A 15,854-nucleotide genomic window follows, 5' to 3' on the forward strand; every position below is an offset into this window, starting at 1 on the left:
CCAGGCCCGTGCTGCGGGGGTTCTGCTGCCCCTCCTTCCTGCTTCTGCTGCTGCAGGGTCAGACTTCTCAGCTGTCTCGTCTCCTCCTGCTGCTCTGTGAGCGATCTCTGTTGTTGCACAGCTGTAGAACCCTCGCCTATCAGTTGATCTGCGTACGTTGTTCTCTCAGTCACCTGGAAAGGCTCAATCCAGCCAGGCTCGTTCCCCTTTCGTGCGTAGTGGCGGAGGAGCCCTCACTCTGTGTCTGTATTGGTCCACCTTTGCACCACGTTCTCCTTCTCCCCCTGTGTAAACAGATCTGAAACGAGACTTTTGTATTCGTTATAATCATGTTTAAGGTTCACTATTCATTTTGGAAGTTTTTAAGGCGTCCTCCGTGTCTCCTTTCTGCAAGTTAAAATACATGGTTAAAATACATTTATCACACTTGACTTGAGCTCTAATTTCCCCTTGGAAGTTAATTATTTCATATTTAAATTTTGTCTGTGCACAGATTTAAGCCCAATTTTTGTTTTCTTACCTTCTTCAGTTGTCCTGATTTTCAGTTATACTCAATCATGATCTTTAATGTCAAAAGTGCTTTAAATCCCTAACTTTTAGGAATTTTCCATTTTAAATTGCAACCTTTAATTATCATCACCATTAATTACTTGCTTTTACCTTCCTTTTGTTCACATCCCTTTCCCTTTTAGTGTAACTGCTTCCCTGTGGCTCTGTTATATCCAAATTAGATCTTACAAACACTTCCAATTTGCACCACCCAGTTTACCACTAGACACACACTATTTCTCGTGCATGCACACACTCACAAACTCAAACACTTCCACTCTCACACACACTACCAAAGCCAAAGAACACACCTCAACTCTGCAGCATCATTGTACAGACCATATTTTACTGCTTCACAGCACAAAGCTGTTGCTTTAAATGCACCTGCTGTTAAACCTACCACTGAAAGCTTCTCATATTGTATTGGTAACACTATATAGATAATAGATAAGAAACACTTGGAAATACATCTAAATCATGTTTTTTTATATATAGCTCCATACAAAGTTTTAATGATCAGCTGCTCTATTCTCCCATTCATCTCCACACTGATTGATAGAATATCAGGGCCCAAAGTTTTAAACTCAAACAAACTACACATAATGTGGCTTCTGTCTCAGGAATGGTTCCATATTGATGTATTGGGCTTTCTTGGGTTACTTTTGCTTGGACTTTAGAATCACTGTTTGTGGCTATATTATTTTACCTGCCACTTTAATTTTCTGCGGTGTGTTATTTTACTAAGAAATTATGTTTCTGACTTTTTCAATTCCCAAGATTTTATAAAGACTTGATTTCTAGATTTAGTTGATTTTATTTAGTGCTTTAAAAATTGGGAGAAGTGGAACGTGATTATTTTTCTCTGTATCAATCGTTCCATTACAAACAATAATATTATCAATATTAATAAACACAGATGTTATGCTTTGCTTTGTCCACGTTATTTTAGCAAATAAAATCCAAACAATGCTTTTCATTTACTGATCAATATGTTCAATATGTATTTATGCATATACAATGCCAAGCAGATTGCTTTCCACAATTATCAACAATACATCTATTTCCTTAAACAATTTATCAAGTCTCACTTACTGTTTTTCTTGTTCAAAAAATGGCTTACATGTTGAATAGTGAAAGTTCAATTTTGTGTCTACCCTTCATATTTTAAAGTTAGGATTGAGTGTGTCTTAAAAGCTAAAACTTTTACAATATTGCTGAAAGTAATTGCTCATCTGCATAGTGGTTGTTTTAAGATCAAACTTTAAAAGATAAACAAGCTAAAAGTTTAAAAAAAAAAATGCTCTATATCTATAAAATAATTATTGGTCAAAAAATTTTAGTAATAGTGGTGAGGGATGAAAAAGGTTAATAGGTTTAAAAAAGATAAAAAGTATAAAATAATTATTGGGCAAATAATGGTGGTAATAATGATCATCTATTTACCTCTCCTCCTTTTTCTGAAACAGAATTTCTGTTTCAGAGAATTTAACGCAAAATTGCTTCACCCTCTTACTGTCCATTTGGGCTGGTCTTCCCTGCCCAGGCCTCCACGGACATCACTTCATTCATCCACTCACTCTCCCCCTGGGCTGCGCTTCCCTCCCACAATGTTGTCTCCGTTTTCTGTTAAAATGCATGTGGTGGTCAGATCGAGACTGTGCCTGCCTTAGGTTGTCCCGTTGTAGTACGTTGGGATCTTACCCGTCTTTGGCTAACCAGCCTATCCCACTGAACCACACAGCGTAGCAGCACTGTTTAATCAACATTCAGTGCTGTAGTGTTCAGGGTACAGCTAGGGAGCGCACACCCAGGTATGTCATACTGACAGAAACTCACACTCTGGTGTTTACCGTGAAAGCCTGTGCAAGGCACCAAGTACCCATGGTTTATTATTCGTTATTATTGTATACATATTTTAGTTATTACCATCAGTATCACCTTTTCTCTTCCACTTAATTTAGCTTAAATTATTTGTTTTGATGCCACTGCTCTGGAATAGACCCAAAAGAGTGCATGTCAATGAATAATTATTCAGATTTTGCATCTGTACCTGAAAGGTGTACCACAAGGTTAAATTTTGGTCCTGGTTTATTTAATATATATATACATAAATTATAGTGCTGGCTCTGCTTCTCAGATTGCAAACTTTACCATTATGCAGATGAAACAATGTTATAGTGCTTAGCTGATTTTGTTCATGCTGGAGCTAGAAAATTTCAGAATGCATTTGCTTTATAGGTGGCACTGTATAAGCATGAAAACTAAATTTATGCTGTTTTCCAGATCTTTTTCTAGTCTAATTTAATACTATACAGAAAGAAAGTAAAGCAAGTTCGTCATTGCAGAAAGTAAAGCATATTGAAAGCAAAATAGAAAGCTCATGTTTTCAACATTTGATTATGTCTCCTTATCAGAAAAATACCCAATTCCCTGTAGCTTGAAATAGATGCAACACTGCGTTTCCTTAAAAAATAATAATAATAATAATAATAAGAATAAAGTCTGTCCTCACTGTTTTCTGAAATCTACTATCGCTCTTAAGAGAATCAAAACATTAGCATAGACGGATATACATGAGATCATAGAGAAATTAGATATTACATCTGTCTTATATAAGTCTCATTCAGCTAGGACTGAACTGAGATCAGTCTGAATCAGAAACGAATAATAAGATAATTGACTAAATCACCTGATAGAAAAAGCTGTGTTTGGAATGGCACACTTATTAACACATTCACTATTCACTATGTAGAATTTTCTATTTATTGAACTGATTATTTAAGAATCAAACAAGAAACCATATTTATTCGTCCTGCTCTGAGTACAGCTTATACAACAGTGCTGCATGGCATAGTATATTTTGGAATTTCTAGCATACATCTTCTGTACAATATTATTATAATATAATTTAATTAATAGTGAACTATATGGGGGAAAAAATGTACTGCTAAGTTTCGACAGAGCATTGTAAAAATGGCCAATCCAAATTGCTTAGTATTTCTGCAATAGGAAACGATTCCGAAACAGTCACACACCTTTATTATGTTCATTATTAGATTTGCTTATATAATATAGAGTTAGACATATGTCCCTGTTAGGTTAGGGCCCCCAAGATATAGTCTAATACCCAAAATTAAGCTAATTATGTTCCTCAATTCTGACTCCCCTTTTTCTTTTTCTTTTTATTTTGTATTTGTGTTGCTAACCAACCCCAAACTCCCTTTATTAAATTCCCTAAATTCTCTAATTATCTATCCAGTCACACCATTATTCAACAACTTAATTGTTAATATTAACCTTCCCCAACCTTGCTTACATTAAAGTACACTGTACTCATGATTGGGTATTCACAGTTTCATATTTTCATTTTAGAACTGTCTTATAACGTATGCATATATTATATTATATTATAGTTATATGTAACATCAGTCACTTTCGTAATTGATGTCATCACACTTTACTCTTTTATTTATTGAATTATTTATTACCATTAGTAATATCTACTGCACTGCTCCGTTTACAGATAGATCTTTACCTTGTATAGTTAGGTTTTGTATATCCTTATATTTATATATATCTATCTACCCATACAAAAGCCTTTTCCCCCTGTTCACCTCTGTCCTCTATTTCCCTACTGAACTGATGTTCTATTTTCTATGATATCTCACAAGTGTTAATTCACAAATAGCCAACCTCTCAGTCTAAAGCCAATAGGCTGGACCAACTCCACCTACTTCACCTTGGACTCCTCCCCTGCAGTGGGACTAATCCATTCCTATTTCGTTTACACACAAGAGTTCGTACACTCAACCAATCACACCGCTCACACAGTTCCACACACAGTCTAACACATACGCACACACATTTCAGTAGCACTCACTCTGTCTCACACTCGCTCTATGCATACGCACACACTTTCCACTAGCGCTCAGTCTGACTCACACTCGCTCTATGCATACGCACACACTTTTTCAGTTTACTGACACACACACCGGTGCACCTTCAAGGTTTATCAAAGAAATACGAAAAGCCTGCTACAGGCTCCAGGAGACCCTTGTCTCGACTGTCTTTAAATAAACACGTAAAATAAAAAAGAGCCTGCTACAGGCCTCGGGAGATCCCTCAACCGGATTAAATAAACGTAAAATAAAAAAGAGCCTGCTACAGGCCTCGGGAGATCCCTCAACCGGATTAAATAAACGTAAAATAAAAAAAGAGCCTGCTACAGGCCTCGGGAGACCCCTCAACCGGATTAAATAAACACGTAAAATAAAAAAGAGCCTGCTACAGGCCTCGGGAGATCCCTCAACCGGATTAAATAAACACGTAAAATAAAAAAGAGCCTGCTACAGGCCTCGGGAGACCCCTCAACCGGATTAAATAAACACGTAAAATAAAAAAGAGCCTGCTACAGGCCTCGGGAGACCCCTCAACCGGATTAAATAAACACGTAAAATAAAAAAGAGCCTGCTACAGGCCTCGGGAGACCCCTCAACCGGATTAAATAAACACGTAAAATAAAAAAGAGCCTGCTACAGGCCTCGGGAGACTCCTTGCTCAACCGGCTTAATGTATTTTAAATAAATACTGTGGCACGCTTCGTGCCCCACTCCGCACAGCCGCCAGACGGCCGGTCCACCCAAATTTAAAATCACCAATATGCAGAATTAGATTAAACAGGCTCTGCTCACCTTTTCTGAGGTTCGGCCGTGGGTGGATCAGCGTCCGGTGCTGTCCTTCTGTCAGACTCGGCGGGGTCCAAAATGTCGGGGTCACCAACTGTTGTAGAAATAAAAATGTGAGGTGGGCTACCCCCACCTCTCGTCCGGGCTACAACTCCCTTACGTGTTCGCTGAATAGAGGAGTCTCAGACAGATGGAGTGAAGTTGAAAGCAAAACAAGTATTTATTACAAAAGACTGGATCCAGGAGAACACAGAAAAGAGCGGTCGTTGACCGTTCCACATATGCTCTGACCCCCCTAATGATCTGACTCCATGTATATACGAAAAATGACGTGATATCTGCCGATGAGGCGTTGCTAAAATCATCTCCTGTCAGCATGCATGGTGTTACGTGTTAGCGCTCAAGATTCGCTAGTCTTTGGCCTTGAGTGTGCGCAGACAGTCCGGCATTTGTTCAGTAATTAGACAGTGTTGCACTCCCTGTGCGCATGTCCTCCTCAATTTGACAGGTGAAGGACTTTACGTGCACGGAGAGAGAAAGACCGTATTGTTTGCCCAGAAGCCTCCTTTGTATTAAGTTAGGTCATGCAGAATGCACTATCTGATAATTTGTAGCGGTTAGTGAGAAAAACATGCAATCACACAATGGGTTTCAGTGAGGTGTCAGTGGCGCGTGATTCGTCCGCCATACAATGGGTCTATACGTTTATGTATCATGTGGGTTAGTTTGTCAGCCTAAGGCCTGTGTTTAGTCACATGCTTGTTAAAAACAATGTTTCACTATATACGTGAAGAATACATGGTGGTTAATGGTTAGTTTTCTATATAAATGTGTGTAAGATATACTGTGAGTAATAAAATGGTCAATATGGTGTTAATATAAATGTGTGTAAGATATACTGTGAATAATAAAATGATCAAATGTGGTGTAAGTATTGGTTAATGCATACAAAATACAGGGTTTCACAGATGATTATGTAATTTTAGATACCAAGATAAGTAATCATGATTGTGAGATACTTGTCAATATATTCAAGGTAAAATAAGGTTTCTTCGTAAGATTTCCCACAGTGTCTACATTGAGAGTACATTAGGGAGCTCAACCCATGTGGAGTATCTGTGTGCTAGATTGCAGCAAAGACTGTATTTTTGAGGAGACTATGAAGCTTTGGGGTGAATCAGAAGATCATGACCCTGTTTTACAAGTCCATATTAGAGAGCATTTTAGGATATGGTATATCTGTATGGTTTTATAATCTTTCAGTGCAGCTAAAGAATAAACTAGCTAGGGTCATCAGAACTGCTTGGAAAATTATCTGTGGTAGTCAGTTCTCCTCTCCTGGGGAGGAGTCTGTTTTTGGGTTAGCAAAGCGAATTACCTCTGATCCCGACCATGTTCTTTTCCCAGAGTATCAGCTTCTCCCTTCGGGTAGGAGATTCAGAGTGCCAAAGTGTAGGCTAATAAGGTACAGGAATTCATTTGTACTTGCTTCGATTACATTTCTTAATGCTAACAGATGAAGATGAGGATGGAAATCTTAAATTATTTTATTTTTTATTTTAGTATTTTACTGGCTTTTATGTTCATGTTCGTTGTATTGTATTGTCTTATATTGTATTATGTCAGTGGAAAGGCTTATGTGATTGCATTGTATTGCCAGTAGAGCCAGATGCAATCTTGGGTAGCCCAAGAAAACTTTCCCCTGTGGGGGACAATAAAGTAAAGTCTAAGTCTAAAAAACACTAAGGCTTTACTTTGTCCCACAAAATTACACACTACATAAGGAAATCAGATTCATTAGCAGAAAAACAGCAGTTAAATGTAAACAATAATTTTATAAACACTCTTAATGGACCTAAACACTTAATGTGTAAGTATTTAAAACAGATATTTCTCAAAAGCTCTATTTCACAAGCAAAACACAATTTACAATATGTTATTATTGAAGCCATTACAGGCATTACAGTATTAAAATTAGCCACAGTATTAATATAAGCTACAGTATTAATATATTTAAACAGGGTTATAGTTACTTCCTCGTATCCACAGTGTAACAGACTTAAGGAATATTGATTTACGGAATGTGTATGTACACTGAATGTCCTGTTGGGGTAGCTGTAGGGCAGAAAAAGGAGAGAAGAAGACTAAAGTAAAGTGTGGCTGCTATTTTCCCTCATTCCTGAGTCTGTGTGCATTTTATTTTATGAATTATTAAGTTAGTAGTCGAACTCTGGTAAACTCGGTTATAAGAGTTTTAGGGAGTTTTATCTCTTGTGATGAATAAACGATCACTTATGACCGATTCTAGGCTCTTCTGGGGCACAAGAGGAACATTTATCCGATCTGTGGATCGATTGTGCAATTCTATTCCTCTCAATCCAGTGCATTAGCTTGTTATGCTAACTTGTTATGCTAGCATTATCTAGCAAACTGTATGTGCTTCTTCGGCAGTGCTGTTCTACACGGTGCTCCACAGCGCCTCTAGCAGTGTGGCGGTATGTAAAAAATGCATACTGGTTTTAATTGCACCACTGCTATGAACCGCCCAGCACTAATAGAAACTAAATACAGGTGTTAAAACAGCCTAAGAAATTTTAAATATGATGTAACGCTCTTATTATGATAGGGAATGTTATGTGTATATGGTTCAACAGCCAATCAATACACTTATGTGATACAGCGTGTGACGTAATGACGCATTGTGTGTAGTCGAGTGGAGCATGTTCAAGAGGACTCCAGAAGTGTTACTCCATGTTTATAATAAAGAAAAATAACTGAGAGACTCAGCTCCGCTTATTATTCGCCACATAGGTTAAGACTGAGCAAATAATAAGTATGATTTTAACAAGAAATCACAGTGAAGAAGCTGAGAAGCACTGTTAAGTTCTCTAAGAGTTTTCACTTCTGTGAACAGCTCATGCTGAACTAGATCTCTAAAAAAAGTAAGAAAGCAAGTTAGAATAGAAGCATTCGACACCATCAGAAACACACACACAAAACAGGAGTCTTTATTAAAGATTATTCTTATCATCCAGGGAACCGATACAAGAGACACATTAAAATGTGTGCGTTTGAATGTGTAACAAGTGTTGGAGCAGTACAGAACCGTGTCTTGTGCTGGAAGCTGTGGGATGTCTGCAGTCTGCAGTTTTTCGTCGTGTTCGAGTGTGTCTGAGACTGTGTGTGTGTGTGTGGGTGTGTGAGGGAGGTGGAGGGGAAGACCACACTGAGGTGTGTGAAACACTGTGGCTCACTGGCAGTGAAACATCTGGTCAGTATCTAGAGTCCAATACTCGCTCACATTATCCACACTATCTTACACGCATACGCCAAAAAAACAAAAAAGAGTAAAGAAACGAAAGTAAGCTCAAGGTGAGGTTTCTGAGAGCGTTTTTTTTTTTTTTTTACGGGAGGCCGGTGGGATCTCAGAGCGAGCTGGTGCAGCTCGGCACGCCGGCGCTCGCTCAGATTCTGTGCAAGTCGTGTGCATAGTTGAAGTGAAATGAGGAAGTGAGAAGTTTGCGGCAGCAGGCCGCGATCAAGTGTGTCGAAACGTTTAACGAGGATCCCACCGAACGAACACCGTCAGTGAGCATGGCGTACAGGCAGAGGTATTGCAAAAAAGGTACAGTGATGACACCCCGACACAGATCTACGACAGGACAGCTGGATTGGAGGGAAGACGCGTGTTGTAGCCGACATTCAGCCAAAAAAAATCCTGGGGAAGCAGTATCCAAGACGGACAAGATTTGTCTGGTTTTACCTTTATTTCTTTGTTGTCCAATGAAAAACTAGTATTTTTATTTTTGTTGTTGTTTTTTGTTTACTACACTACAATTTGAATTACCTGTTTGGAATGTAGAAGGCCAGTCCAATGAGACTTGATTACTTTAATGGAGCAAGATGCTTCTCCAAGTAAATGACACTTACTCAAGCACCTATCTCTTCTTAGGTCTGTGAATTATATTACTGTAAATTTTCTAACCAGCAGATTTTAAAGGTCTCATTCCATCGTTTTTTCCTTCATTTTTTTATGTCTAGTTGTGGTCTCTAGTATGAATGAATGCTCTGTGAGCCATTTTTTGTGAGAAAAAAAAAGTGCAGGGTGGAAAAGTATGTGATCCCCTAGGCTAATGACTTTTCTAAGAGGTTATTGGAGCCAGGAGTCAGTCAACCTGGAGTCCAAGCAATGTGATGAAATTGGATGTGTTGGTTAAAGCTGCCCTGCCCTATAAAAAAACACATCAGTTTTGAGTTTGTTGTTCTTGAGCAGCAACTTCTTTATGTGAATCATGACTTGCACAAAAAATCTCTCAGAAGACCTACGTTCAAGAATTGTTGACTTGCATGAAGCTGAAAAGGGTTACAAAAGTATCTTTAAAGGTCTTGACCTGTTCCGATGTTTCTGTAATTCACTGAATTATTTCACTGAATTAGTGGTCTCTAAGGAAAGACAGGATTTTGGCTCTTGCGGATGAATATTCATACGTTCAAACATATCGTCTCTGATTGCCTAAAAGCATTTCAGCAGAGAAAGCGATCTGCCTCTGACCCACAGTCAAATTTGCAGCAGTAAAACTGAAAAAATGTTTTCAGAGATACAGCCTTAGTTAAAGATACAGCACTGAGTGCTAAATAAAGTTAACCCTTAAACTTCACTTAAGGTGTTGCTTGGCTGAGGGGCCGAGCCAATCCCTAACCAACCGCATGGAGGCCATTAACTCATGAGTTGACGAAGACATGGTGCTTTTTCTGAATGACTCGTTTTACTGAGCATTATGTTTACTAGCTACTGCAGACAACAAAGGGTAAGGGACAGTTTCATGTGCAGCATGCATATACAACCTTTTAAGACACAAACTAAAATACACAATGGAGCTCTAAGGAGCAGCTGGCTCCCAGATCACTCTAAACCATACCTAGGAAGCTCAGGCTGGTTCTAATATCCAGCACTTTGATTTTATTTTGATAGTACTGAGATTTAGATTCCATTTGATATGTGTCTGATAACAGTGTAAATACAGGTGATATATTACTTTGTACTTTAGTTACAGTTCCTATTAGAGCTTTTCTATATACATTTATATTAGGGGTGTCACGATTTCGATATTTTATCGAAATTGATCATAATTATGTCATGGTCTCGAGCCTCGAAATCAAAAAGAGGATCGGCGATCCCTCCCTCTAAATAGCGCAGCACGCTCCGCAAATAGCGCAGCACACTGTAGCCGACGTTGCGGTCACTGTGACTGCTGAAAGAGCAGCGCTTTCTCCAGAGAATGTGGAAATTTTCATTTTTTTAAAGAAAAACTTGAAAATATTAATTGTTTTGTCTAGCCTCAAATATGTTAATAGTTTTGGTACCTTAAGGAGCATCTTTCTCTCATATAAAGTTATAATATATCTTTGTTAAAGAAAAAAAAATCATTCTTAGGGAACGAAAAAGTCTTAAAGTCTTATTTTTCATGTTTAACTGTTATAGTAGGATAGAGTTCAGTTTGTTAAGGCTCTAATTGTTGTATTATTTTGTACATGACTGTTCCTGTATTTTTTTATTATTTATTTTGTTATGTTGCACATTGCTATTTTAATAGTGCACACTGTTGCTACCATTAGTGTGGTGTATTACAGATCACTTGTATCACTTTGCATCACTTATATCAAGTCCACCTTTTGAGATAAGATATTGTAAATTTGATAAATCAAGCCAATGACTGACCATAGACTAATCTAAAACTGGCATAGGCCTCTCTGCTGTAAAAAAAAAAGAAAAGAGGATATAGAGAATCGTGACACCCCTAATTTATATCAACCCCAGTTTTGATACAAACGTGTAAAAGGATAATGGTATTTTTTATTTATTATTTTTGTTTTATATAATTTCATCATTCTTTTCTCCCCAATTTAGCTATATGATTATCCCACCCACACCGCTGCTCAGCTGCACTTTACCTATCACTTAGTGTTGCCCCAACACCAGGAGGGTGAAGACTAGCACATGCCTTCTCTGATAGATGTGAAGTCATCCACCAGCTCTTTTCCAGCTGCTGCTGATGTAGCATTACAGATTATCATCACTGTTGTTGTACAGATTGTAAATAGTATGTAGCTTCATAGAGGTGCTTAATATAAAGTGGAACTGTTGCCGGCCTCTAGGCCTAGGGGTACCTGAGCCGTGCACAAAATTACATCATAGCCGTGGATGGCTGTATGATGCCTCTCTCTCTCTCTACAATGACAAGAAAGAACCCAGCACACAGGTTAATGTGTTGCCAGCCTGAAGCAAAATGTTTATTCTGAACCTACTTTACTTTATCAGTTTACTGCATGTTTTTAATGAAATCACATTTTTTACATACATGAAATACTTGGTAGCTTTTTTAGATGCATTTTACATCAAACCCATATTCCAAGAGTATATCATGATGCTCTCAAACCCTTCAGGTGCACAAAATCACTCTATGGAAATCCAGAAGGCAATTTTAACATTACTGTATCACTGGTTCACATTTATAAACAAAACAAAAAAAACAAATAAATAAGCAGATTTCAAATATAAGGTTCATTTTGTAGCTGACACATTTTCCTAGAACACATCTTACTTGGAACACAACTTAACCATAAAACACAATACAAAGAACCTCATGGTCTCCATGGAGGCTGCCATTTTAGAAACTGTTGCACTGGAGTAGCTAGACTATATAGATGAGACATTAATTTGGAAAATACTGCTGTTACAAAATCCTAAAACCATAAAAATACACTTCTTTAGAACTCTTAAACATGTGTGGTATCAAATGCTTTAAACATTTTAGTAAAACATTGGGCTACAGCACCAATAAAAGTACAAGAAGCTAGGTTCTACTTTAGAGCTGATTAAAACAGCCTGTTTGAAGCTAAATGGCTAACACACTTTTTATCTTCTCTTTCACTTGATATAATTCAACCTACCACATACTAAAACCTGACAGAGTTTCATGAACACTCTGGTGAACAGTTGGACCACTAAAAATGCATATAAAGACCTTTCTCACCTCTACAAGGACACGAAAGAACCCAGCACACAGGATAATGTGTTGTCAGCCTGAAGCAACAGGTTTATTCTGAACCTACTAAAAGCTACACAGGCTGTAGTTAGTTTCTTGCCACTGCAGGTTAAGAGCGCCATCTACTGGGTAAAACGAAAACCACACACTAGTCAAGCCAGCTGAAAGCTGGAGAAAAGTGCTGTAAATACAAAACAATAGTAGAAAGATAATTATACTACATTATAAATATACTAAATATAATTCCAAAATTAAATAAAAAAGTATCCTTTTTTCAGCCTATTACAGAACCGAATTTTAACTGCAGGGTCGCAAATGCAGTAAAATGTAGAATATAAATATCCTGATATTCTGCCATATAAACATTCATATTTTCATGAATTACAATTTTCCAATTTGCTATATTAAACAATTGTATCAATTTTGTTTTAAACAAATATCTTTTATATAAGCATCTGGTTTGTCCAAGCAGCATAATAATAAACGTGCATGTAAATGCACTCACTATGATTTTGGTGTAATTGTGCATCCCAGGTATTCCCCAGTCTTATGGGCATTAGCTTTTCTGTAACACTTCAAAACACTTTTTAATTACTCTGAGCAAGGCCAGTTCAATAACAAGTGTTGGCTTTAATTACAAACCTTCTGAGTCTTTAAACACCTTCAGGATGAGTGAAGATAAAGTTGCAAGAAAAAGTATGTGAACCCTTTGGGAATACTTGGATTTCTGCATAAATTGGTTATTAAGCCACAACAATAGACAAACACAGTCTTAAACTAATCCCACAAAAAATGTATATGTTTGCATGGTTTTATTGATGCATTGCATGGTTGCATACTTTTTCTTGCAACTGTATATAGCCACGGTTATAAGACTAGCATCCAAATGTTGGGGTGGACCTATAGCTGCCATGGCCTCCCCCAAAGGAACTGTGCCAGGGAAGCTGCTCATTCCAGGCCAGGAGTTTGACCTGCCACCACTGTTGTAGATTCCGACACGTCCATCCCAAGGACAGCATGTGCATTTAATTCAAGCTCTGTGTAAAACATTGCAGCTCTACCAATTTAGTATAAAGCATAGCTGGTTTTGGTGTCCCACCAGGCACAGGAACTTCAAAGAAGTCAGCAATTCACAATAAATCAACAATATGGCACTGCTGAAATACTGACCACAAAAAATAAGCCAAAGTGATTTACTTTAAAGCAGTAGCATTAACCTCAGGAATAGGAACAGCTAAAATAAAAAACAAAACGCAAACTTAAGTTAAAGTATAACTAACTTAACAAAAAATAAACAAAAATACATTTACCTTTCCTTTCTCCCTAACCCCTAACAAAAACGCTTTATTTTAAGTAAATATGTTAACAGTAACATATAAACAACAAACAGCACATAATTAACAGTCTTTCACTGAAGCAGTCTAATAAATAAATTTTTTCACTTTATTTGTAAGTGCCCATATTAAGATTTGAAGATGTTAACATGAGAAATGACTGATTTCCAGTACAGCCCATGAAACGTCCACAACAAGCTGACAAAGTAGCTAGCAATAAGCTATATGCTAGCTGCCAGCACAATTAACAAAGAAAACAAGAAAATCCCAACAGAGAAACAATATTTATCCCCAAATAAAAAATAGAAAGGAAATAAATGCACAAAAAATAAAAATTTAACTAACCAGTGGGGACCACAGGAAAAACCCAAAATAATTAATTAAACAAATCAATAAACAAACAAAAAAACGATAAGGCCCAGTATACACACTTATAGAAACCAACTCCAAACAAATAAACACCACAAATAAAACAAATACCAGAAAGAGCAAAATAGGCCTAAAGGCCAAAACAAATAAGGCCTGCTCTTTAAAAGAAATGAAAAATTAATAACAAATTAACACTAACATCAAAATAAATATAAAATTGGAAAAATAAACTGAACAAACTAAACCCTCAATAATCTAAAACATTTTTTAAAAATAAAAACACAACACAGTAGTAGATAAACATCAAACTATTATTAAAACAAAAAATGAATAATAATGAAAAATAAAACGTGTCTGGGCGACAAGACTAAACGAACAAAAAACAAACTCCACAGCTGCCAGAGCTTTATACTGAAGCAGGACCAGGATCAGTCAGACGGCTCTTCGTCCCTCAAACAAAAAACCTGTAGAAGAGAGTGATCTAACCCAAAAGAGGGAGGGAAAAAAGAGAAAAAGAAAATAAAATGAAACCTCTCCTATCATAACAACTCTAAAATTAGTGTGACAAATTAAATGTGGTTGATTCCAAAATGTAAAGTACTTTTTATCTTGAGAGACAATACACAGAATATTACAGAAGTCCTGCATGATGATTCATAATCAAGTTTACATGGTGGATATTGTGGCTAACAGCTCTTTCTTTATGTATCTGTGATTGGCATTTGATAGAAGTCCTCAAGAATATCAGACAAATTTATAAATATTTAACTCATGTTATGAACAAGAAATTCAAGTAAATATTGAAAGGTAAGTCATCATATGTTTCATTCTTACAAGTTTAATACATATGTAATTGATTTTCTACATTAGCTATAAAGCACATTAGAACAAATATAAAACATATAAAACAAATAAGATATTTCTTACCTATAACAGTAAATTCCACAGAGCTGCTCCGTGGAGAGCTGAATTCACGACTGGAGACTCGTGTCTGGTACTGGCAGTAGTAAGAACCTTCATGAGCAAAGTCTACTTTGGAAAAACAGAAGGTGACAGAGGTTCCACTCTTTGTCTGAGTAACAGACCCAGAACCTGTTTTTAGATTGAAGGTTCCTCCTGTGTGTTGAGTTTCTACAGAGCAGGTGATGTCAACTCTCGCTCCCCATGTGACCTGGTTGTTGGTACTGAGAGAGATGCGAGGAGTGGGTAGAGTCACTGGAAAACATCATTTGAAACACTTAATGTTTGTCCTGCAATTTTCCGTTCATACATATCATAGCCTGCACCAGTGGACGGGGCAATGCACCATTTTCACTTCCCTTTCCACCAGCCACACTCGACAACAGATACTGTTTCTGTTAACGTGATTAAGAATTTTTTTCTGAAGCAGAAAATACATGAACTAGTAATGCTAATGCTTTGGCTATAAGACTATGGAGCCCCCAAAATCTGTGCTGTGAAGCAGTGAAACTTTCCTCCTTTCAATGCATCAAACCAATTTCTTTACTGTACTACTCAACTCTATGACTTTTAGGTTTGATTCACGTGTATTGTGGGACATGCACATGAGTATTTGCTTAAACGTGTGCTTTTGAAATTGACGTGAAAATTGAGCTTAAATCAGATGGATGTGGAAATCTTGTCATAAAAAAAGTTTAGCATTTCCTGCTCTCAAGGACTTTTAGAAAGAACACCTCTTAATGGAATGACGACAGCTTTGAGAGTATTTTTGTTTTTACAAAACCAAGAGATGAATGGATAAGGAATCCTTTCTCTGAAAAGCCGACAGGAATAGACCTGATACAGCCCACTCTCCACTAACACAGCCCTTACAGGTTCACACAATGCCCTTAGAATTTTGGTTTCCATGG

General features: G+C 37.3%; 1 protein-coding gene across 1 annotated transcript in view; it reads right to left on the minus strand.

The window, feature by feature from the left end:
- The window catches only part of LOC103034334 (uncharacterized), a 381,713-nt gene that overhangs the window by 243,847 nt on the left and 122,012 nt on the right, over positions 1-15,854 (minus strand). The window lies entirely within an intron of this gene.

Source organism: Astyanax mexicanus, chromosome 19, assembly GCF_023375975.1.
Source record: "Astyanax mexicanus isolate ESR-SI-001 chromosome 19, AstMex3_surface, whole genome shotgun sequence".
Taxonomy (NCBI): Eukaryota; Metazoa; Chordata; class Actinopteri; order Characiformes; family Acestrorhamphidae; genus Astyanax; species Astyanax mexicanus.